We start from the raw sequence: 26,231 nt of genomic DNA, 5'->3' as shown, positions 1-26,231 counted from the left end.
TGGTGCTTGAAGCTGAAAGGGCTGCAGGCGGGGTGAAAGAGAAGTGTCCGGTGGAGTCCAAGGGTGGACTCAAGTCGAAAAGTACCTGAAAGCAGAGGGGACAGAGTCTGGGTCACTCAGCAGTGACCAGGGTGGAACCAGGACGGAACCAGGCAATGTCGGGCGCAATCAGGTGGTCGTCGAGGAGCTTCTCTCCGCTGTCACGTGGGCTCTGGGGCATCTGCGACGTCCAGGAGCGGGTCACGATCTGTCCCACGAGGGTTCTCACCGTCGGTGCAGTCGGCTTCAAGTTTGGAGCAAACAACACTTGGCAAGAGCAATCCACGCGGAACCGGGAGATTGCTTCTCACTCGAACCAGGAGGGTCAGAGTGGGGGCTCCTTTTCAGGGGAGCGGGTGCAAGTCTGGAGCAACCAGAATCGCAAGTCGATTTTCAGGTTTCGTCGGCACAGGGGCCACTAGCCGGCTGGCAAGTGACCGGGCCAACGCGTTGAGCCAAAAGTAGCAGAAGGGCCCCACGCAGCACTCGGTGAGTGTAGAGGGGTGAGCTTCGGTGCAAGAGTGGCTCAGGGTTGGGGCTTCTCAAACCCCGGTGTACAGCTTCGAGGGTCACTCGTGGGCTGCACGGTCAGCGTCTCGTGGTCTTTCCAAGATGGTGTGCCCCACGCTTCCGGTCGCCTCCACGGGTCTCAGCTCTGCAGGGACTGTGGATCGGGCTGTTGGAGGGCAGGCAAGCTTGATCTCGTCGATCTCTGTCGCTCAAGTTCCGGCGGGAACTGCGACAAAGCAGACGTCGATGGCTGGATGGTGCCTGTTTGCACAGGGTGGTCACTCATTGACCACAAGGGAGATTCTTCGGGATTCTACGTCGAGTAGGATGTCGAAGGGTCCAGAATTTCGTTTCTTATGTTTCTTCAGGATAATCTGAAGTGCATTGGCACTGCTCCCAGTCTTATACTAATTTTGGGGGCTGGATTACCTGCTAGGTCCCCTCCTATGGGTGGGACCCAGGAAGTGGGTGGATACACCCCCTTCCTTTGATCCAGGCCGCCCTGGCACGAGGGCTGGAGTGCCCCAGAACCGGTTTGGCCGGATTATGCAAGGGGCAGCCTTGTGCGCCCCAAGCAGTGTCTGGTTTCTTTCAAACCTCCCTGCTACAATCCACTATCTCCTGTCTGGGGGGTGGTAACACCTCCCTGCGACAGGAAACCCTTTGTCCAGGCCCCTTTGGCTGAGTTTTGGTCAGCTTCAGGGGGTCAGACTCGTGTCTGTGGCAGAGGCATCCATTTTGTGGATCCAAGGTCCTTTTAGAAATTAACCGCATTTAAGTAAAGTAACATGTCTTACCCCTCTAGAGGGGTGGAATGCTATCCCCATCGCCAGAACTGGCGAGGGGATAGTATTCCAAATCGTATGACACCTTACACGACATGTTTTGATAAAGCCAAACCAAAGTTGCTATATAACCGCGAGGATTATAATGCACTTAAGAGTATATGGTATGGCATTATCCTGAAACAGCTTAGGGAGTTGTTCCCGACAGCTGCAGACAGGCTCAGCTCATGCTAGAGCTCCATCTCACATTAAACCACGCACTCTGCCTCCAGGATTGATGAGGCCTTCCATAGGAGTGGCTCACAGGTTAATATGTGTCCAGATATAGGTTTAGATATAGGTATACTATATCTAAGTAAGGGGTGATTACACCACCTTACCCCAGCTGAGTGATCAGCCAGTTGTGTCAATTTAAGAACCAGCCAGGGGTGGCAAAAGATATGCTGCAGCCCCTGGTAGGCCTTGGTGGCCCCTATGCCCTGGGCACCTATAGTGCATTATACAGGGGCTGACAAGGAGTCCATTTCCAATTGTGGTATGTACCTAAGGTACATGGAATCCATTTTACAGAGAGAGCAGATGGCCTGGGGCCCTGATTAGCAGGGAACCAGGTCAACTAAGTCAAAAACCAGCTAAACACAAGGCAAAAAAAATCTGGGGTAACCATAGTCAGGTAGCCACCTTCCTACACAACCCCCCCCCCCCAAACGAAAGGAGATAAGGCTATCCTTGGCCAGGTAAGCCTATATTGCCTGAGTGGCCATATAAGGAAGTACCTGCACTAGCATGTGTACCCCCTGTCTCATGGTCCACTAAGCAGTCCCTCACCCTTGGGGTATTAGAGGGTCTCCACCATAGGGAATCACTACCTTGGGTGTGTTTATGCAAAGTTAAAGGCTGGTTTGGATATGGAGTATTGAAGTGGGGCTCCACTAATTTAGGGCTCAGCTTCCTCCAATTATCTTCCACCATGTGTGCCTTTCTTTCTTTAACTGAGTTGCACTGTGCTCTCAGGGTCAACCTCTGGCTACCTAAAGCTGGAGGCTGGGTCCCTCTGTTTGGCTTGCTGGAGGGACAGTTCAGGTTTGGGCCCTTTGGGTCCCAGGTTTGGCTGTGCCCAACAGAATCCATCTGTGGGAGGTCCCTAACTGTTTTTAAGGGGGCTCCCTCAGGAGTTTTTTAAAGTTTTCACCTCACTAGGGCTACTAGTTTCGGTGCCCCTAATCTGTTGATGGGGGTGCTTTATTTGACAGGGGGCCCTCTGGGTTTCACTGTCCTTCTTGTCCTCTGCAGCCCTGGGCTGGCTAAGGCAAGGGAGAGAGGGGCAGGTTACCTGCTCCAGACTGGGTCCCACCTGAGAAGGGTCCACTGACATCAGAGGTTCTGTCAGGCTAGGCCCAACCACTTCTGGGGCAGTTCCTTCATCAGGGGTAAGATCAGTTCCCTGAGGAGGCTGATCCTGTCCTAAAGTCTGGTGAGGGGGAGATTTCTCTTCCTCCTCCATGCTCTCAGTTTGTGTGGAGTTATCCATCATTTCAGGCTTCACAACACACATATCAGTTTGAGTTTGGGCTGTGGCCATCACAGCCCCACCAACCTTTTCAGGAGGAGACTCAGTTTGGGTTTCTGCTGTTATCATAACAGCTTTGCTATTCTGTTCAGGAAGAGCTTTTGCTAAAGATGGGGCAGAGAGTTTCTCAGCCCTACCAACCTTTTCAGGAAGGACATCTTGAATTGGGGCTGTAGCCATCACAGCCCCACTAACCTTTCCATTGGAATTTACCATTCTAGAATGGGTTTCCTGTTCAACCTCAGCCCAGGCTGAGATTTCCAAATCATTACCAAGTAGGCGGCAGTCTACAGGCAAGTTTGGTGACACTGCCACCCTCTTTGGGCCAGTGACACCTCCCCAGCTGAGACTTACTACTGCCATGGGATGATTTGTTTGGATTCCATCAATGTTTGTTACCTGGTATGTGGCACCTGGTAAAAGTTGCTTAGAGGGGACTATGCAGTCAGCCACCATGGTGATGCTAGCCCCTGTGTCTCTAAAAGCTTCAACTTTCAAACCATTGATGATGGGTTCTTGTCTATATTTGCTCAAAGTATTTGGGCAATCAGAGAAGTTGGCAAACCCCATGCCAGTCTCATAAACAAGATTATTTGGGGATGGGGACCTGGATAGGCCAGGGTCCTCCTGGGCTCCAAAAGTAAACCCACCCAGATTCCTGGGTGTGCTCCCACTTCCTGGGGGATTACTGCTGACAGTAACAGGAGGTGTTGGAGCTGGCTTTGGAGGTATATTTTCTTTATTGCCATTCTTGGGACAACAGTTGTCTGTTTTGTAATGCCCAACCTGCTTACAGACATGGCAATAGGGCTTTTTCTCTGTTGAGGAAGTGTCTTGGGACCCACCCCCATTCTTGGAGTTTTGGGGCCCTGGGGAAGTATTTTCTTTACTTTTATCCCCACCCTTATCTTGAGGCTTGGTAGACTCCTTCTTCTGGTTACTGTCCTGATTCTTAGGCCTAATCCTGGTTCTGACCCATTTATCTGCCCTCTTTCCCAATTCTTGGGGAGAGGTCAAATCTGAGTCCACCAGGTGCTGGTGTAAGAGCTGGTTCTGACAATTACTTAGGATCTGCTCCCTCATAATCAAATTATACAATCCTGTGAAGTCATGTACTTTGCTGCCATTTAGCCAACCCTCCAGAGCCTTAGTAGCACAATCTACAAAATCAGTCCAGTCCTGTGTCTGTGTCTTCTGGGTGTCTCTGAACTTCAACCTGTACTGTTCAGTGGTTAAGCCAAACCCATCTATTAGGACACTTCTCAGGACTTTGTAATTGTTTGCATCCTCATGTCTAACAGTGAGGAGCTTATCTCTCCCTTTCTCTGAAAAGGAGTACCATAAGATTGCTGCCCACTGTTCCTCAGGAACCTGCTGTACCATGCAGGCTCTCTCAAGAGCAGTTATCCACTTGTGGATGTCATCCCCTTCCTTGTAGGGGGGCACAATCTTTGTCAGGTTTCTACTATCATAGGACCTGGGTTCCTCTTTAGGAATATTGCTGCCACCAGTGGCATCTAAGCCACACATTTTCTGTTCTCTTGCCAAGGCAAGACTAGCTTGAGCCAAGGCTACCTCCTCCCTCTCTATTTGGAGTTTGACAGCCCTCATTCTGGCCCTATGCTCTATCTTCTGAGAGGCAGTCATACCTCTCTGAGATTCTCTTGAGGCACTAGAAATATGAGAGTCCCCTGAGGGAGATCTCATTCTTCTGTTGCCTGGGAGAATGACATGGTGGGATCTGGGGAGGTGCTGGCCCTCTCCATTTCCCAGTAGGTCTAAGTTGGCCTGGTTAAGCCTGGCAACTAGGACCTGGCTACCCCTCTGATCCTGTTTTTCTGGGTCCTCTACATCTGAGTCCTCCTCCTCCTCCTCTTCCTCCTCTTCTTCTTCCTCTGGAGGGGTATCAGTTACAGGGGGGTTCACTCCATCTCCTGACTCTAAGGGAACTGCATTCGCCTTTTCTAAGTCATCCTGTTCTAGAATGGCTATCAGGGAAGGACTGTGGGACTTCTGCCCTTTTTAACCCTCTTGAGATGCACAAGGCAACCAAGTCTTTGTGGGTTAGCTTGTCATAGCTGGAAGTTGCCTTGATAAGGTCAACTGTCACAGGAGCAGACCCTGAGGCTTTTCCTGTGTCAGACATGACTCTAGTGTGCTGTAAGTGATGCACCTACCTACACTAAGTGTTTCCCTACTGTACCTTACTAGTGAGTTGTAGTCAGGGTGTGCTAATCCCTTTTATCTACAACTACTAAGTTCAGTAGAACTTAATATGCTAAGCTTTTGATTTATATGTACCTAGAGGTACTTGATGTGATCTTTCAATTTGATAAAAGATTGCAATGGTAAAACAACAGCAAGCTCAAATCCGCACCGCTGCTCACCAATGTGAGAAGTTGGCCTGATAGGTGATGTTTCCAATTCTGGAACCACCTGTTATCAGACCAAACAATCCCTTATGGTGTCTGGTTGTAAGTCAACTTTATTAGACAAGCTATCCTAGGGGTAGCATGGACTAAGCAGCCTAAAGGCTTAACTTAAGAGGTCGTGTTAAGCGAGCTGTTTTAGCACATACAATCCTGTAATATCAAATGAAAGGACACCACACAAGTATATATTATAAAAATATATGTGTTTATTACTAAAAACAATCCCAGTACTCTTTATGAATAAAGGGGCACAAGCGTTAAATCAAAAGCACAGTATAACATACAAAGTTGCACAAATATGGATGAGGGCGAGGGGCCACTCAGACCATATACTAAACAAGTGGTATAAGAGATACCAATCGAACAGTGGTTAGGCCTAGGGCCTAGGGAATCGCTGGGAGCAGTCAGGACAAGCAATGCTGAAGTCGGGAAAGGCCCACGGGATTCGGGTGCAGTGCGGAAAGCGCACGCATGCACCAATGTTAACCAATGGTGCGTAAAAGTTGTAAAGTTAAAGTTTAAGGACACTTCCGCTGAACCTAGAGGAACAAAACTTAAGACACAGACCCTAGAGATGTGTACCAGTGTGGGAACACCGGCGGAGCAAAGTTACCTCACCCACAGGAAGCGGGTGCACAGGGTCGAAGTTGAGTCGGGTTTTGTCACGCAGGCTCTTGGTGCTTGAAGCTGAAAGGGCTGCAGGCGGGGTGAAAGAGAAGTGTCCGGTGGAGTCCAAGGGTGGACTCAAGTCGAAAAGTACCTGAAAGCAGAGGGGACAGAGTCTGGATCACTCAGCAGTGACCAGGATGGAACCAGGACGGAACTAGGCAATGTCGGGCGCAATCAGGTGGTCGTTGAGGAGCTTCTCTCCGCTGTCAGGTGGGCTCTGGGGCATCTGCGACGTCCAGGAGCAGGTCACGATCTGTCCCACAAGGGCTCTCACCGTCGGTGCAGTCGGCTTCAAGTTTGGAGCAAACAACACTTGGCAAGAGCAATCCACGCGGAACCGGGAGATTGCTTCTCACTCAAACCAGGAGGGTCAGAGTGGGGGCTCCTTTTCAGGGGAGCGGGTGCCAGTCTGGAGCAACCAGAATCGCAAGTTGATTTTCAGGTTTCGTCAGCACAGGGGCCACTAGCCGGCTGGCAAGTGACCGGGCCAACGCGTTGAGCCAAAAGTAGCAGAAGGGCCCCACGCAGCACTCGGTGAGTGTAGAGGGGTAAGCTTCGGTGCAAGAGTGGCTCAGGGTTGGGGCTTCTCAAACCCCGGTGTACAGCTTCGAGGGTCACTTGTGGGCTGCACGGTCAGCGTCTCGTGGTCTTTCCAAGATGGCGTGCCCCACGCTTCCGGTCGCCTCCACGGTTCTCAGCTCTGCAGGGACTGTGGATCGGGTTGTTGCAGGGCAGGCAAGCTTAATCTCGTCGATCTCTGTCGCTCGAGTTCCGGCGGGAACTGCGACAAAGCAGACGTCGATGGCTGGATGGTGCCTGTTTGCACAGGGTGGTCACTCCTTGACCACAAGGGAGATTCTTCGGGATTCTACGTCGAGTAGGATGTCGAAGGGTCCAGAATTTCGTTTCTTATGTTTCTTCAGGATTATCTGAAGTGCATTGGCACTGCTCCCAGTCTTATACTAATTTTGGGGGCTGGATTACCTGCTAGGTCCCCTCCTATGGGTGGGACCCAGGAAGTGGGTGGATACACCCCCTTCCTTTGATCCAGGCCGCCCTGGCACGAGGGCTGGAGTGCCCCAGAACCGGTTTGGCCGGATTATGCAAGGGGCAGCCTTGTGCGCCCCATGCAGTGTCTGGTTTCTTTTAAACCTCCCTGCTACAATCCACTATCTCCTGTCTGGGGTGTGGTAACACCTCCCTGCGACAGGAAACCCTTTGTCCAGGCCCCTTTGGCTGAGTTTCGGTCAGCTTCAGGGGGTCAGACTCGTGTCTGTGGCAGAGGCATCCATTTTGTGGATCCAAGGTCCTTTTAGAAATTAACCGCATTTAAGTAAAGTAACATGTCTTACCCCTCTAGAGGGGTGGAATGCTATCCCCGTCGCCAGAACTGGCGAGGGGATAGTATTCCAAATCGTATGACACCTTACACGACATGTTTTGATAAAGCCAAACCAAAGTTGCTATATAACCGCGAGGATTATAATGCACTTAAGAGTATATGGTATGGCATTATCCTGAAACAGCTTAGGGAGTTGTTCCCGACAGCTGCAGACAGGCTCAGCTCATGCTAGAGCTCCATCTCACATTAAACCACGCACTCTGCCTCCAGGATTGATGAGGCCTTCCATAGGAGTGGCTCACAGGTTAATATGTGTCCAGATATAGGTTTAGATATAGGTATACTATATCTAAGTAAGGGGTGATTACACCACCTTACCCCAGCTGAGTGATCAGCCAGTTTTGTCAATTTAAGAACCAGCCAGGGGTGGCAAAAGATATGCTGCAGCCCCTGGTAGGCCTTGGTGGCCCCTATGCCCTGGGCACCTATAGTGCATTATACAGGGGCTGACAAGGAGTCCATTTCCAATTGTGGTATGTACCTAGGGTACATGGAATCCATTTTACAGAGAGAGCAGATGGCCTGGGGCCCTGATTAGCAGGGAACCAGGTCAACTAAGTCAAAAACCAGCTAAACACAAGGCACAAAAAATCTGGGGTAACCATAGTCAGGTAGCCACCTTCCTACAGTATCGAAGGCAGCCAACAGGTCTAACAGGACCAGCATGGCTGACTGCCCGCTGTCCTGAGCAAGCCTTATGTTGCCGACTACCTCTTTGAGAGATGTTTTGGTGCTGTCAGCAGCCCTAAACCCTAACTGGGAGGGGTCCAACAGTTTGTGGTTTTCTAAATAGGATGGGAGTTGTTTATTGACCAGGGACTCGAGTACCTTTCCAAAGTAAGGAGGAAGAGAAATGGAGCGATAGTTGCTAGGCTCTTTGGGATCTGCCGAAGGATTTTTAAGAATAGGTTTGACCCTAGCTTCTTTCCGTTTCGTTAGGACTGTTGCTTGATTTAAGGACATGTTAAAAAGGTCTGTGAGACTCTTGAGGAGGGCTGGGGCAATGGTAGACAGAAAGTGAGGTGAAACCTGGTCTGCCAGAGAACCCAATTTGATCTTAGAGAGTAATTATGTATTTGGTATATATGTATGTGCTATTTTTATAGCGCAGACCTAGCCAGAGTGTGGCGGTGTGCTCCTCAGGGTCCAAAGCAAAGATACAGTTAATAAGTATAAGGAAGGGTACCTGGGTTCTGAGCAGAAGTGGATGTAGATGTAGTGCCCTTTAACCCCTTCGCTGCGGCGGCAATTCCGCCGCAGCGCTAGGGGGGAGGGGGGGGGCCGAGCGGCGCTCGCATGCTGTGACGGATCCGCTCCGTCACGAGCCGCGGTTGAGCTGTGCTCATGACGGAGCGGTTCCGTCATGGCCCCGCCCGCTCAAAGGAACGTCCAGCGCAGGCGCGCCGAGCGGGCCATGACGGAACCGCTCCGTCATGAGCACAGCTCAACCGATGCTCATGACGGAGCGGCTCCGTCATGAGCATGGAAGGAGTTAAATAGGTGCTTTTTCAGCTCTTTCCTAAATTGTTGTTGTTCCACCCGAGTCCCAAACCAATAACACAGGGTCCAGCACGTTACTGTAACTTGCGGCCTTTGGCAGTCATATGCCAGCGTCCACGCCCACGGCTTGAACCCGTCCCATGTAAAGCACTGGGCTGGTTCTCCCGTTTCCAGATTGACTGGCAGCCGTGCCCCAGACGTGGGAGCGGGCCCAGGTCTGACTCGGGCTTTTCAGCTTAGATCTATCCTCCGCTGTGATTGAAGACGGGCCGTAATTGCCTCACTGACGTGAGCGAGTGAACCTTTTAACCAACCAGCTGAGTGATTTGCTATGACAATTCTGCCACCGTGCATTCTCTTAATTCGCCATGAATCAACCCTTCAATAAATCATTAGTATAATTACACCTGTTCGAGTATTTCAACCCTGCACATTAGATCTGCTCAGGAAGGCCCTTGTCTCAGCCCCCTTTATCCCTGCCTGGATGCTTCGGCCCGACCCAGTTGGCTGCTCGCTTTCCCTCCTCTGTGAGCCTTGAAATATTATGGACAGAAACTGTTAATTATTCATGGCTCTGCGAGTCTTCTCAGGTCTGCTTTTCTGTCTCACTTCAATGCTCCTGCTCCAACTTAAAATAAACATTGGAGTAGCTCTGACTGCTTAATTTCTCCAGCCTTTTTTTAATCATTTTTATTCCCTTACTGTGCCACTTTTCTAATTACAATATCTCCCCAGGTGAGCAATAATTCCCTTATCACCATATATCTCCAGCACAGATTATTAAAATAATATAGCTTCTGTCATATAAATGTAGCAGAAAGTATCTTAAAGATGTTTTATTGAAAGCCAGTAAATTGCTTCAAAAGAATAATGTTTTTGGGGTCCTGTGTTCAAAGGGTTGCAGAAGGGGAAATCCACTGAATTACTGCAGGACAGGACATTTCCTCAAATGTGTACCATTATTTTCAAAACCTTTCCAGGGAACAACGGCTTGTGCCATATATTCCTAGAGCATGTGCTATGAATACAAGATTATTTTTTTTACACGGTCAACCACTGGGTCCCTCAAAATCTTAGTGAATTTTTCAAATCAAACGAAAAACATACAAGCTGTGCGGCTTTTTGTCTGATTTATAGTGTGACCACCTATACCAGCTGTGAGAATTCCAAGCTTTATTTGAGTTTTTCAGCCTTACCCAAATTCAGACGTGTCAAAGACTCTCCTCTTTTTAAAAAAAATATAGCGCGAATTCATCGCAGGGCATTAGCGCACTCTACATGAGACCCAGATTACCTTACACATTTTTAGGCCTGGAGAGATTCAGTGGTCTGCTCAGAGTCACCAGCTGTGGAGCCAAGACAAGGTTTCGATCTTGGTTCCCCAGTTACAAAGGGGCACATGCATCAAGGGTTTTTGCATTCGCAAACGGTGCGAATCGCAAAATTCGGCCATTTGCGAATGCAAATCCCTTTTTTGGGATGCATGAAGCTTTTTGCTTTTTTCGCAATTTAAGAAATCGCAATTTATTTGCGATTTCTTAAATTGCGATTGGATTTAAGAAATCGCAATTTTGCAATTTCTTAAATGCAATGCATGATTTTTTTGAAATTGCGAAATCGCAAATAGGTAGTGGTAAATTACCATGAAGTTAACCTTCATGGTAATTTGCGAAAACTTTTCAAAAGTGCACAAAAGTGCATTTTTGAAAGTTTCATTTTACACACACACATGCCCTTGGGGCATGTGTGTGTGAAAAATGTACTTAAAGGTAAATTTCAGGGGTGCAGAGGGGTCCACATTTTGCTAGAGGTATGGATGGAGATAGGAAGCAACATGCACATCAACACATTGAAGAGATAAATCAAAGCTCAAAGAGAAATGTAAAAATAGTTAACATTTTGGACCTTATTTTGTTTTTAATCACATTTAGTCCTGAATACTTATGACTGCATTTGAAGTCAATTTTAAAATTCATTGATACTTTTAGTAGTATTCATTACAAGCTAAGACGGTCATAGATTCCTAGAGCTAGTAAATGGGTTTTTTAGGAATTTCAAGTTAATCATATGAAATTCCATTTTTACCTACGTAAACACACCCAAGTGTAATTGCAAATAACGATGTTTTCTTTCTCCACATCCATTTTTCATGTCTTACCCCATTCCTACATTGAAAAGGGGTTGGAGTAAATCTCCAAACATTTCCAGGGTGCAAATGCCTACTGTAGGGGCTGGTGAGAACCTGTGTGGGCAAATGTTCCTGGCAACATCCACAGCTTGTTTTTCTTTTTGGTGACAATTAGAGAGGGCTGCTATCCCTAGAAAATGCTCATACAGCAATATGGTGTCCTCCTGGCCCACTTTCGTCGAACCTTGGGAGGGGAGGCCTATTCTGGTCTTCCAATGCCTAGTCCTAAAGGGATGCCTTATTAATCCCTCCCACCCCCACAGGTGGAACACTGGCTAGTGACTGCCAATTGATAGTAGTACGGCGCTCTTGAGCAAATCAAACACTCACCCCCGTCAACTGATCTGGGTTTAATCGATCATCATTCTTTAGCTCACTCCACCACCCCAGTTCAGACATGGCCATATGCAAACCAGTCTGACCCTGTGCCCCATGGGAACAGTCCAGCCCAAACTGCCAAGCCATGTCTTCCCTGGACCAGAAACAAGCATCCTGGGACCGGATTCTGGGTAATCAGCCGTCATCAGCCAGGCTAGCGTGAATCCAGTGGCAAAGTGAGCAAGGGACCCACGCCTGGGCATACCTTGCCAACTTAGGGCGAACAAAGCAATACCAAAGGGGATGATGGACGGAGCGCTTGAGCAAATCAAACACTCACCCCAGTCAACTGCTCTCTGTTTAATCCATCATCATTCTTTAGCTCACTCCACCACCCCAGTTCAGACATGGCCATATGCAAATCAGTCTGACCCTGTGCCTCATGGGAACAGTCCAGCCCGAACTGCCAAGCCATGTCTTCCCTGGACCGGAAACAAGCATCCTGGGACTGGTTTCTGACTAATCAGCCGTCATCAGCCATGCTAGCGTGAATCCAGTGGCAAAGTGAGCAAGGGACCCACGTCTGGGCATACCTTGCCAACTTAGGGCGAACAAAGCAATACCAAAGGGGATGATGGACGGAGCGCTTGAGCAAATCAAACACTCACCCTAGTCAACTGCTCTGTGTTTAATCCATCATCATTCTTTAGCTCACTCCACCACCCCAGTTCAGACATGGCCATATGCAAATCAGTCTGTCCCTGTGCCTCATGGGAACAGTCCAGCCCGAACTGCAAAGCCATGTCTTCCCTGGACAGGAAACAAGCATCCTGGGACCGGTTCCTGGGTAATCAGCCATCATCAGCCAGGCTAGTGTGAATCCAGTGGCCAAGTGAGCAAGGGACCCACGTCTGGGCATACCCTGCCAACTTAGGGCGAACATAGCTATACCAAAGGGGATGATGGACGGAGCGTTGGAGCAAATCAAAAACTCACCCCCAGTCAACTGATCTGGGCTTAATCCATCATCCTTCTTTAGCTCACTCCACCACCCCAGTTCAGACATGGCCATATGCAAATCAGTCTGACCCTGTGCCTCATGGGAACAGTCCAGCCCGAACTGCCAAGCCATGTCTTCCCTGGACCGGAAACAAGCCTCCTGGGACTGGTTTCTGGCTAATCAGCCGTCATCAGCCAGGCTAGCGTGAATCCAGTGGCAAAGTGAGCAAGGGACCCACGTCTGGGGGAAGGACACAGATTTATGGATGGTTTGTCAGATTTGGAATTATTCCAGCATATGAAACGAAGGGAAGTAGTTGCAAACCTAATTCCAAATTCTGTCCCCAGCTCCCACATGGGCACATTGTTCCTCACCCCAAAGGCAGTATTTTTTACTGAGGTGCCTTCTTTGAGGAGAGACCCAATCAATGTATGATTTCTAACAAGAATCCAAATTTTCAGATGCATTCGTTAATGCCTTCATACATGCTATCCCAGAAAGACAGCACAACCTTTAGTTGTTTACGCTTATAATTGCATAATAGGCTTTCCACAGTTAAGATCTTCTTAAAGGCTATACAAGACCATACTGTTGATGAACAGAGGAGGGAGTCTGTCATGTTTAACTCACCAGCCTCAAGACAGTTCTGGACAATATGAAAGTTACCAACAGTATGTGTGGTTATCAAGACTTATTGATTCATCAGCCTACCCCACAGCATTGAGGATGTGATATCAGTTCTGTATGTTCATGTTTTAGCTTTGCATCTTTGATGGCAAGTTTTCTACTATAAACCTGTAACGAAGGGGGTAAAAACGAATGAAAACATATTGAAATGTAATATTTAAAGACGAATGACTGATGGTAAATGAGTATTTTTGCTTCCTATTAAAATATATATATATATATTTTTTTTGACCAATGATTATAAAAATCTACCAGCGCATAACTACTCAATGTATTCACTTTTAGGAACTTGCTGTCAACATGGGTGTACCTGCTCTCCTCCTCGCTAACTAATGTCAATGTGTATCGAATGTGACGTGAGGATATAATTTCTTTGAGGTAAGACTAGATGAATTCTCTAACCCATTTCTACTAGATTGTTTTGAGTTCCAAATATGCCAAATATACAGATTGTCATAAAAGTGTGTAACTCACTCCTGTCCTGCAGGATGTCTGATTGAAATAACAATGTGAAGGTAGTCAACATTTAAATGCATTGTAAGGCTTGTCTATGTTTTTCTCATGAGTTAAAAAGCTAGTTACACAAGATTTAAAAGGGTCTCTCTAATTGTATCCTTTTGAAGGGTGCAGTAATTTACCTTTGTTTTCCTTGGGTTTCCGCCTACTTTTAAACTGCAAACTGGCCAAGGACACCTAATCACATTTGACTCAGGGCAGTGTGGGCAAACAGATAAAGACATTCATGGAGGTGGGTACTCCAAACTCAAGCAGTCAAACAGAAGACACAATAATTTAATGCCCAACCCAGAGTTTTTCTTTCAAGAAACAGAAGTACACTAATCACATCATAGCTCAATTCTATATATAAGGAATATGCTGCATTTTAATGTAGGTTTTTTACAGATGGTACTGGGGGTGCTACATATAAACGGAACCTTTAGATTTCAACACAGTTGCAGACTTGCTATCATGAAATGGAGTAACTTGCCTGAGTTTTGAGACCCGCAGGTTAGTTGTCATCCATTGAATGGGCTGTTTGTTTTAAGTAGGCTGTGATGATCTCCACAAAGTATCACCAAGATCTGATAGCTTAGTTCTGTTCAGGGTTCAACAATACCTGATGTGAAGCACACTTCGGATTCCCAAGCACTGGTGCCCCTGCCTTGATGAGTGAAGGAGCTCAGAACTGGAAATAAGTGGTTAAGATTGGGTTCTGCTATGATACACGATTTTCAGTCTGGTGATGTGGTTGTTATGAGCCTTCCTGAATAGTCCACTTAAGAGGAGGAGAAAAGGATTTGGTTCTGCCCAGAACGATTTCTTCCTGTAACAGCTGAATCTTCTTGCTTACCATATTATTCCACCATCAACCAAATCGCAGTGAACAGGAAGGACTAATCAGCAATCCCACACAAAAAGACCCATAGAATTTCTAGAAGCAGCCCTGACTCAACCCCTCCACAGCTCATTGTGTAGAAGTAGATCTCCCAGCTCAGGAATGCAAGAAGCACACTACCACTCTCTGTGGAGGCTCATAACTTCTGTCTTGTGTCATGTCAAACCAAGGATGGATCCAACCAACATGGATCCCACTGGCCTCCGCATTCACAAACTTGCAAACAACAAGGAGTACTACTACATACCCTTGACGGGGCATCAGCGCAGGGTTTGGTCATGACATTAAGTCGAACTTTACTTGAGTGGGCCTGTAGGCCTTGTGCTCTCAATTTAACGGGTAGAAAAAGACACGAATTCCAAACAGTATGCTGCCATCGTGAGTCAAAACTTTTGTCTCAATTATACTGACACGAGTGTTTACTAAAGAGTGCAATTGTGATGTCCCTTCAGACCTCACAGCCAGTCCCTGGGTCTTGTGGTTAATTTCAGCACCAGATCACAGCATGCTCACAGGATTTCGTGCTTGATATGGGTTGAAAGAAATTCAGAGTACCAGTTTCACATGCACTCAGGTTACTTGGGGAAAGGGTTTGTGTCAGTTTACCTTACAATAGACATTCCTGTCCCAACAGACACCATAAGAGTAGTACATATATTTAAATTAAGAGCGTCTGAAATTCGTGTATTTCGCTTTTGTGTAATTATTTGAAATTATAGGAAATTTACATACAATTATGAATAATAATGCAAAAGGCAAATATGGTTTTCAGCACTATTTTTGTGTGTGATTTAGTCTTTGCTTAGATTTAAGTGCTAGAATACATTTTAAATAGTTAAAGCGCACCAACAGTAGAATTATCTCAATTGATAGACACTCATCACATTGTCATTCGTGTTTTTCCTGCATTATAATTTTGCAGCAACTGAGGGTACTTGTGACGAGGCTTAATTTTGAAAATTTTGTATGACAAGATGACCAATAAACTCCCAAAATTACATCTATTACACTGGCTTTGTTGAAATTTCGCCCTGCCCAAACATAAAATCCCCAAATACTTCTGTATACCTACCTAGTACATCACACCTTATATTTTCATGCAAACGCAATTTCAGGGAATACCATTATTTAGAAACCATTTTACCTAAACTTGTTCATTGAAATATACAGGATGAACGGCATTTACCCTTTCATAGAAACCATTTCAGCAGGCATGTAAGGCTGCCAGCTCACTTTTTAATTTGTTTTAAGTTCTACATGCCTTTTAAGTTGCTATTGACACACTGTTGTATTGTGAACTGTACTTTTAAGAGATTCCTTTACTTGACACTAGGGATCCTGACCTAGCATTTGACCGTGCCTGAGAGCTCCAGTGTTTTTGCTCTCACTACCGATCCTTTGTAGACTACTGGGGCACTTTTGGCAGGGTTGGGGGAGAAAAGTATTGTTTGTTGGGAAAAGCATTGTTGGTGGCATTCTGTTTTGCCGACTGCTAGTAAACAGGGTGCCATTTTCCTTCCTGCTCTCAGCGCCCGCTTATTGATGCCATCTTGGAGCTAACACTCTAGCGGCTTGCTGCATTTAGTCTCTTTCTTTCCCATATCATGGAGACTATGCAGCGGATGCGTGCAGTAGGCATGCCGCAGGTGCGCTGAAGGTGTGCCAAAGGCAAGTCCATCTGCATTTGTCCGCGGCCAGCTGGGGCCAGGGATTATGCCTCTGGCATTGAAAGCAAGGTAAAATATTCTTCCAGCTAATTGCATGCATTTCAAACTACCCTTACTAACTCCTGCTCATATCCTATCGACCTTAATCAACACTGGTCTTCAATAGCTGTGGACTGTGTCCTCGGCTCAGACCCGGCCAGCCTAATGCCAAACTGAAATCATCAGCTTGGTGGATGTTTTTTGACATACTATTGACATTGTATTAAGTAACATCATTGACCTACAGGCACAAAGCCTCTTTCACCTTACCTGGTCAGATCACTTCTTAATCCCTATTATTCTATCTACTCCTCCTACCCTACCAGTTAGGTGGATAGTCTGTCGCTGGTCTAAATTGAGCCTCAAGGATTGATCTACTGTTTTGGAGACTTCCAGACTGTCTTCTCTGACCAAATTGCCTTGTCGTTCTGTAGGTTCAATGAGTTGATCACTAATTCGCTGGATACAGTTTTTCTGGGAAAAATCACTTACGAATGCCCATTGAGGATAGACATTCCAGTGGTTCAATTCCCATTTATTGAAACTTAAAAGGGAGAGCAATCGACTTGAGATAAGGTGGAGGAAATCCTATGATGAGATCAGCAAACTTGAATACAGGATAGCCATCAAAAACTACCATGCAGAAATACAATCTTCAAAAGCCTCTGCCTATTTCGAAAAAATCTCGAGTTTGTCCAACTCCCCGAAAAAGATCTTTCAGATCCATAGAGAGATCACTGAGCCTAAATCAGCCAACCCCACCCCAGAAGCTTCTGTTGAGCCTTGTAATAATCAGGCACTCTTTTTCCAGAAGCAGGTAATTGACAAATACTCTTTCTTCCCCAATAGGTTAAATCCGGAAGATCCACAACCCAGAAAGCCCCCCTTACATCAACAGGATGGTAATCTCACGACCTTCCCCATTCTTACTGTTGACTTTCTGAAAGACCTCATGCAGGTAGTACAATCTGGTTTTCCTTTAGACCTGGCCTTCCTCCATATTCTCTGGGAAGGGTCTGGAAGTAAAGTTTCCTGTCTTGCTGTTGACCTTATGAAAGACCTCATGTAGGTAGTAAAATCTGGTTATGCTTTAGACCAGGCCTTCCTCCATATTCTCCGGGAAGGGTCGGAAAGTATAGTTCCCTTTTTAACTTAGCTGTTAAATCTTTCTCTCAATACTGGGCAGGTGCCTTCCCAGCATGCTATAGTCAAACGGCTATTTAAAAAAAAAAGTCTCGACCCCCTTTGTCTGGGTAATAACAGGCCAATCTCCTTGCTACCAGGAGTCTCTAAGATCCTGGAAAAGCATGTTAATAAACACCTCTCAGACTTCCTTGAATCCAAAAAAGCACTCGACCCCACTCAAATGGGGTTCAGACCATAGCACACAAACAGGTTTGCTGGCAGTAGTAGAAGATCTGAAATGACTTCTGGATCAAGCAGGCTCAGCGGCCATTATTCTTTTAAACCTTAGTGCTGCCTTCAGTATGATGAACCATGCAACCCTTCTTCAGAGAACATTAAATGTGGGTATCAATGGCATAGAACTAAAATGGATAACATCTTTTTTGGAGAACCAAACCTTTAAGGTACTAGATCGGTCCTGTTTTTCTGGAAGCCTTCCCCTGAGCTGCGGGGTACCCCATGGGTCTTCATTAAGCCCCACACTTTTCAATCTTTATATGTATCCCATGGAGGAGATTGGGCATTCCCATGGGTTGTAAATGGTTTCCTATGCCGATGACCGTGAATAGGACACGTTACAACACAAACATGTACAACGCATGCCTTTAAAACACAGTTTTTATATCGCAACATCCATTACAACACATGATTTTACAATGCATGCCTTCACAACGCATTTTTAGAACCTACATTCACAAAGTATTCCATTGCAACCCATACCATGACAACACATACCATTACAATGCATAATACTTTTGAGGCAACAGTGGGGTAAGTGTTCGATAGTATAGGGGTAAAAATTACTATTCCCACTCCAGTGAGTGCAACAGTAGGTTAAGTGTTAGATGGTGTAGGCATAAAAATTACTATTCTCCATTACTTAACTTATAATGCCTTATAATGGCATGCGTTGTAGTGGCATGCATTGTATTGACATGCGTTCTAATGGCATGCGTTGTAGTGACATGCGTTGTAATGGCTGTGTTGTAATAGCGTGCAATGTAAAGGCAGTTGCATTGTAATGACTGCGTTTAGGTCTAGTGAATTGGAATGACTGCATTGTAATGGTTGTTTCCCATGACACCCAGTTGGTCATGTCAATCTCCCCAGAGCCTAGCTCAAGCCACCTCCAATTGACTTCTTGTGTTCAGGAGGTGGCTAGGTGGATGGCCAATTGCAGAATAAAACTTAATGAAGACAAGACTGAGTACATGTTAATGGGTAATAACCTCAGTAATAATGTTCCGACCCCTTCACCAGACTCTCTCAGGAACCTTCCATCCCCTAAAAGCTCAATGAAAAGTCTCGGAATATGACTGGGCTCCAGCCTCACAATGGACCACTAAGTAAAGAAGCGTGCTGCCACCTGCTTCAGGCTCCTCAGACTGCTGAGGGACCTCTTCAACCTTCTTTCTTTTCTAGCTAAATGATTGATTGTTCAGGCCTTTCTGATTTTGCACCTTGATTATGGCAATGTCTTATATCTTGGATCACATCGATATGTGGAAAAAAGATTGAAGGTGGTCCAAAACGCTGCCGCTCATCTCCTTATGAACATTCCAAGAAAACAGTCTGACAAAAGAGCTTTAGCAGTGCTAAACTGGCTTCCAGTGGAGCAAAAAGTACAATTTAAGGCCTTAAGCATTACGCATGGGCGCTCTATGGTAAGGGCCCCCTACTGTTAAGATAGTTAACTTCCCCTTACATCCCTGGCAGGCCTCTTAGATCTGCCACGGCACACCTGTTGAATGTTCCTAACATTCATAGGTCCTGGTTGGGACACCGCTCTATAGCCTATGTGGCCTGCAAACTATGGAACTCTCTACCATTAGAGCTATTTCAACTGGACCATGAACTGCTCTTCCGCAAGGCCTTGAAAACCTGGCTGTTTAGGATTTTGTCCCCCTCTCTGCTGTCTGGCGACTTGCAATGTCTGTTTAGAGCTGGGAGGATTTTTGGTAGCCATGTGTTATATCAAAATCTGTGAATGAATTGAATTGCATTCATGTAATGCCTTCTTTAAAATTGGATTTTGCATGCTTACTCTTTAAGACATAATTGCAATGGTTGTAGGATTAACTTTCTGAAACATTTTAGTCAGAGGTATTCATTTCAGTGCTTTACTTCAGAGCACTTTATTTCAGATTTATATCTTTTACAGTGTCAAACCGTTGTTTTGGATTCACTGGCTCCTCTCGATCCCTAAACACCATCTATCCTTGACCCCCTCAAAACCCCCAAACTCCATCCATTCTTGACCCCAATACCTTCTCGCTATGCCTAAACTCCCCCCTCTCTGATCGCTAAACTACACTTACCTCTAAGCCCCAAAATCTCTTTCCAATCCTAAACTAAACCCATCCCTAAACCCTAACAAAACCTCTCACCACATCTAAACAGCACCCATTACTGACCCTTATTATACACCCATCCCTGAACCTTAAAACCTTTTCTTAACTCTAACCCACGTTTTAAGACATTTTGTATTTTTCCTTAAACTTCTTTCCTTAAAATATTTTCTTTTAATTTTCAATTTATTAGAATTGTGTTATGTTTGTATTTAACCGATTTTCCATGCTTTAGTTTTCTCCAGTGTGGTTTCTTAGTTTAGATTTTTTCATTATTTCTCATTCATCAGGCCCATACCTGTGTATTAACAGTAGTACAGTAGTACTTGTTCATTTTATAATTGATTTTCGTTATAAAAGATTTAGCCACTAAAGATTAGATTTTTTTTAGTAACCATGAGATTTTTTTTTACAGTTTACTGATCTCTTGGAGGAATATTTCACATTCCATAAATAAATGGTGTATTTCCTCATTAGAATTTTGTGGAATAATTACATTCTTATTGTTCGTTATTGTGAAATTAGAATTACAGACTATTAATCTCAATGAAATTATGCAGCCATGAAGTTTTCAGCATAAATTACTCTTAAGCTACTTCTTTTTTCTTCTTTAAAAATGTGTCACTACATAATTGAACAGAGAGCCCGCATTCTGCAGCACAGCATACCGCATATTTGGCTGTAACTATATTGACTAATTTGTATTGAAATAATTATTAAACAGTGAGAAGACCGAGTAGCAGGAGCGGATGCTGCCAATCCGACTTTCCAGGGGCCAGCGGGGCAGAGCGGGGAAAAAATAATAGAAAAATGGTTTACACACTTACCTTTCGCTACCGCACACCACGATCTTCTGCTCCTCTGTCGTGCTGCCCCTTGCTGCTCCTGGCACTACAATTCCCAGGAGCACAAGCTCCCTGACTCCCCACGCAATCCCAGTGCTTATCTCATGCACTTACTCCCAGCATAAGAGAAGCGCAGGGATCCGGCGATGCGGGCCATTTTCACGCATCAGCAGGGACTGGGCGCTTGTGCCCCTGAGCACTGCAGATATCTCAGAAGAACAGTGTGGAGATATCAAAGTGCGCATGTCAGTTTGGCTGGCCGTGGCCGGCCGGCCGGCCAAGCTAACATGCGCACTTTCAGTGCCTATCACCACTTACCCCCTGCTGCTGATGCTGAGACACAGCCCTGCCATGCCCCAAATGCACGGACTGGAAGTGAAAAATAAAATGACAATATAGTAGTTTTATTGAGATTTTATATTTCTTCTGTCTACTGGCATTTCACCAGTGGGGTGACGGTCCTCCGCCATAGCAGAGTAGCCGCCCCTGCAGAGTAGTACAAATAACACGTTTTCCAAATCTAGCTTTTCAAAATAGATTTGGTTCTAAGGCCTCATAACAAGTGGGAATTAAATTCCTAATCTTACAATATGTCAACATATCGGGTCTCCATAATGATTTTGATATTGATATTAATATTTCTCACAATTTTCCCCACGCTTAATTTGTATTGGATATCCTTAGTCAATTCTTCTTTCCAGAAATATAACAGCGGGATTAGGGTTACAACCAGTTCTATAATATTTATATTCTACTTAGTAACTGTGACATATACAATAGGCTACAGTCACAAGTCAAGGTCCTTTCTATGCAGACAAGCAACAAAGCTGAGTTTACCTCTCCTCAGGACTATATCCCAAAAACATTTTCTGACGTTGAAAAAACACTTTTCTTGTGGGGAGGATTTAGATCAGCTGTACAAACGGCGCTCACCATCTCAGACAATTCATCGTTTGGTCAGAAATTTTTGAGAACCTGTTGTGTGGAAAATAAAGAAACAACAAGGTGGTGTTTCTTGTAGCTGGCTAGTTTCCGTAAGATGTGAAAAAATACAAGACGTGAACCAATACTACTCCTTCTTGGGAGAAATCAAAATCCAGCTCCGTCTTTACTCAATTTGCCAACTCCACCTCCTCCATTTTCCTCAAAGCACTGTAGATCACTGTCCATACATACTTGTTGAACCTCGCGTAGCTCAACGCCTCTTCTAGTCACGGTTTACTTCTGTGAATTATATATTTTTTTAAACAAACGTTTACAGAATACATGATGAATTTTATGCCCGATTTTTTTGAAGCAAACAGAAATGTACACCGGCATATTTCTGATCTTGCATTGGTGCAAATATGCAGCTGCTTGAAAATGCCAATGCTCCTAAATCTGATTCTTGGAAAGGTGTGCAAGTTACAGCTTTCTGGGAATAATGCTGAAAAAAGTTTGTGGGTTAATTTTTCGGAGATGAAAGGATACATGTGCATATTTTTACATATGTATGTTTGCATTTTGCAGGAGTGAAAGTGTTGGAGTATATTCCATACCATTTGCAATGTGGAACAGAGCCTGAAAATGGTGTATTTATACTGACCAACAGTGTGAGCTCAGAAAATTATAGAGTAGTCCTACCTTTGAATGTCAACTCCCCGTGCACAAGAAATTGATTCCTGAGAAAATATGTGTGACGATCTTTAAATATTGCACAATTGAATTTTCATAATTAAAAAAAGCTTTTTTGCCCTTGTAAAAAAGGCTGTTTGCAAGTCAACAAACCCCAAAACAATCTAGAATATAGAGTACATTCTAATTAATAACATAGTACTAGAAGACAAAAATCCAATCTGTAGGACCGGGCATATTAACATTTAAAGAATTAAGTGAAAATAGCACAGAGAAGCAGAAAGCTCCGACTGAAGTAATCTGGTCACACTGAACTGGGACAAATTCCCAATTTCAGTCCGACCATGGTGGAGCACGGGCAAAGTTCAGGACCGAGTTTGACCAGCTGGGAGTTGAACCTTTGGGTCCTTGGTGTTGAAGTGTGACGTCTTGCATTGTTCTGTGCCACAACACTTTTGTTCCGGTGAAGCCACTGGTCAGGATATGTGTGGTGCTGCGATGCGAGACCTGCATCTGGTTGCGTCATGCTGCAACGGGAAACATCCTTTACAACGCAACTTTTACCACGCAGTGCCTTTACGACGCAACTTTTACAATGCAAACCATTACAACACATTGCGCTGGGGGGCGCTTTAGGATAGGGAATAGGTTTAATTTACTATCCAACACCTTCCCTACTATCCACGGGGACTGGAGTTGGACTAGTAAATTAAACTATTCACTATCCAGCGCCCCAAAGCACTATGCGTTGTAAAAACCGCATTGTAAAGGCATGCGTGGTAAAAGCATACGTTGTAATGTCATACATCCTGCCGCAACAGCTCTGGTGAAGCTGGTGATCAGGAGCTGGATTTGTGAGGTCCTGCATTGACTTGCATTGACTTGTATTGGTACTGTTGCAACCTTAAGTTTCCCTGAGCGATGTACATTTTGACCTCAGCCAAGGGCCTAGTACCTGGGGTGGGGTGGCACCTATTTTGGATCAAGACTCATTACAGCAGAGGTCAGCATCAGTGCTCCAGCAAATCTGGGCAGGTAAATTGATTGCTGGTCAGTTGTGCAGTTGCAGGGAGGCTTCTGGAAGCTTGTTTTGTCCCTGTAGCCCAAACAACAGGTCAGCCAACTGACCCCTGGAGGTACTTGTGGGGAGCCAGGATCAAGAAAAGCCTCCAAGAAGCAGGCCAGTCCTTGTGTTAGCCCGGTAGTCCTCCTTCTGTTTCTCCCACAAGTCCAGGAGTGTTCTGATTTGGGGTTTGAGGGGGTCACCCTTTTCCTCCAGTGCCAGCCTTTGTTTTTGGGGCAACCTCTAGCCCGCTTCAAAACTAGTTCACTTGTCCTTCCTGGTTTGGCTCCTACCTCTCTACTGGGGCAAAAGTAAGGGCAGATCTGGTGTCAGGTTCCTTTGTGAGTGCTGCAGTCATGGCCCATTGAAATGTAATCAAGCCTGGATACAACTCCTTTCCTAGCCATCCTGTCAGGATGGTCTTCCAGATGAAACCTTTGTCCCCATGTCTGGAAAGAATCAACAACCCATCACAGGAGAGAAAGTCAAAGTCATACGATTATTGCTACTGGCAGGAAGGCAGGGTTGATTTGGACACAGTAATGCCAACTTTCAAAAAGTGGTATTTCCAGAACTGTGACCTAAAATCTGACTTTACCATTAAAGAGTATTTAAATTACAATTCAAGAGTCTAAAAAATATTTATTGATCTGCTCCGAATAGAAAGTTAGCCCTTTAATATATGTAATAGGTTAGCCCAGTGTTGGCCTAAAAGGGAGGTAACCCTTCAACAGTGGAAGACAACTTTAGGAGTGTTTAACTGCCAGGACATGTAAATCGTAAACACACGTCTTACCTTGTAAACACCATACACCATGTCCAAGGAGCTTTTAGGGCCTACTTCAGAGGTGACTTAAAAGTATGTAAAAGGAAAGCTTGAGCCTGGCAAAAGTTTTTTTATTAGCCATTTCTAAATGGGAGTTTAAAATTCCCCTACAGGCAGCAGTGGCAGGCCTGAGACAGGTGTTATGTGCTACTTTACTGTGTGGCACAAGGAGTGCTGCAGCCCAGTTGAAGCATTTAATTTACAGACTCTAGCCACATGTAGTATCATATACTAGAGACTTATAATTGAATCAAATGTGCCAATTAGGTATAAGGCAATTTGATAAATTTTAAAGAGGAAAGAACAAGTACTTTGCTATTGATTAGCAGGGATAAAGTGCAGAGTCCTATGGCTAACAAAAAAATAGGCTCAGCAAAAGAAGAGAAAAATCATGCTGTTCCTTTAGAAAAGGCACATTTCCAACCTTTGTCATCTAAGACAGGCCCCCAGACAACTGTGTGTTCTCATGAACATTTAATTAGAAAGGTTTTCTATTTCAGATATTTTTGTTTGCATTGGATATGACCCCTCTGTACCCCTTACTCATAGCAAGGCCGTCCTTATGGTGAAGCTCAATGGGGGAAAGAGAAAGGATTGGGAATAATGACATGAGTGTTATGTATATTTAAATACAAAATTGACAAATACCTGTTGGAAGGTACAGCAGGTGATGGAAGCGGCGAGTTGTCTCCTCCCACCTATGCAGATCTCTTCAGACCAAGGATATGGGATGAAAAAAACAAACGGAGTGCCATGATCTCACACAAATATATAATGTATTATTCTATGATATGCATGGCTTCCATAGGAAGCCTCTAACATTTAGACCTGATTCAAAATCTGGTAATTTACTACCATGATGAAGCAACTGTTGATAACAAAACTAGTTACCCACTGTTTCTACATCATAAAGGCCTTCCAGGCCAGGCTGGCAGGACTCTCTGAGAGGCTGCCAGTGTGTTGCTGCTTGCCTGATTTGACTGAAAGCAGAAAGCAAAGCTGCAGGAGGGGGAAAGGAGGCAGGGAAAGTGGTGTTGGTAAGTTAAGGATAGCAGTTAAGTAACTTTTTTTCATTTAGGACAGGTAGGTGATGCCGTATAATGGATCCTCTGTCACACCTTAGACTCAACCTAGCAGTCATAAACGGTAAACAGTGTTTACAATGCAACTTTTACCACGCACTACCTTTAAAAACGCAACTTTTTCAATGCAATTCGTTACAACGAATTGCGCTGGGGGGCGCTGTAGGATAGGTAATAGTTTAATTTACTATCCAACACCTTCCCTACTATCCACGGGGACTGGAGTTGGAATAGTAAATTAAACTATTCGCTATCCAGCGCCCTCCAACGCAAGTTGTTGTAGCGACTTGCGTTGTAAAACCTGCGTTGTAAAGGCATGCGTGGAAAAAGCATGCGTTGTAACGACATACATCCGTCATAAGCAGGGGCAGATGACTTTGGGGGGCATACATAGCATACAATTGTGGACTGGGCTCCAAGTGACATAATAAACAACTCGAAGTTTGTACTTGTTTTTAATTTGTTGTCACTCAGAACCTCTTAGTGCAAAATAATTATAAACTGTTACCAATCTATAATTCTCTGTGAAGCTGCATTACAGCAGCTGCTAGCTTTTTCTAGGCTGTGTCACAGCAGTGTATGGAAGGCAGTTCTAAATTAAATAATCTTTAAGTTCCTGAAAGGGCCTATTTATGGCTGCCTGTGGATCAAGAATGCTCCTATGTTTCCATGGAGTGATACAGGATGCATTGCGAGTTGCCCCCTTTACGCACAGACGCGCGTTTTGCATGCAGTGCAGCTGTAGCGTATCCGTCCGCAAACATGAAGGGTGAGATATGACCTACATAACTCACTCAAGCACTTGTCACTTCACCAGCAGCGAAACATTTATCCAGTGGCAACCCATTGTGTATTCTGCCTCGACTTGCGTTTTATATTTTATGTCACACACAATGAACATTTTTGGCAGAATTATAGCAGGTTCAGGAACCTGCAGGAATGGAGCCATAAAGCATTTCGGAGGCATGATTTTAGCCCAGTGCATAAATGTCCCTGCCGAGCTGTGCAAGAATGGGTGTGGACTCTCTGCATGGCGGATTCCCCGGCAGGTGCGGCAATCTTCAAG

At 45.2% G+C, this 26,231-nt stretch overlaps 1 long non-coding RNA gene across 1 annotated transcript in view; it reads left to right on the top strand.

Moving 5' to 3' along the window:
- Window positions 1–26,231, top strand: part of LOC144785340 (uncharacterized) — a 4,610,862-nt gene that overhangs the window by 1,251,595 nt on the left and 3,333,036 nt on the right. The window contains exon 4 of the long non-coding RNA XR_013601832.1: window positions 13,386–13,478. This is a non-coding gene — a long non-coding RNA (uncharacterized LOC144785340). The remainder of the gene's footprint in view (window positions 1–13,385; window positions 13,479–26,231) is intronic.

This window comes from Lissotriton helveticus, chromosome 10 (genome assembly GCF_964261635.1).
Source record: "Lissotriton helveticus chromosome 10, aLisHel1.1, whole genome shotgun sequence".
NCBI classification, from domain to species: domain Eukaryota; kingdom Metazoa; phylum Chordata; class Amphibia; order Caudata; family Salamandridae; genus Lissotriton; species Lissotriton helveticus.
The sequence above is the reverse complement of the archived record's forward strand: the minus strand, read 5'-3'. Positions and strand labels throughout refer to the sequence as shown.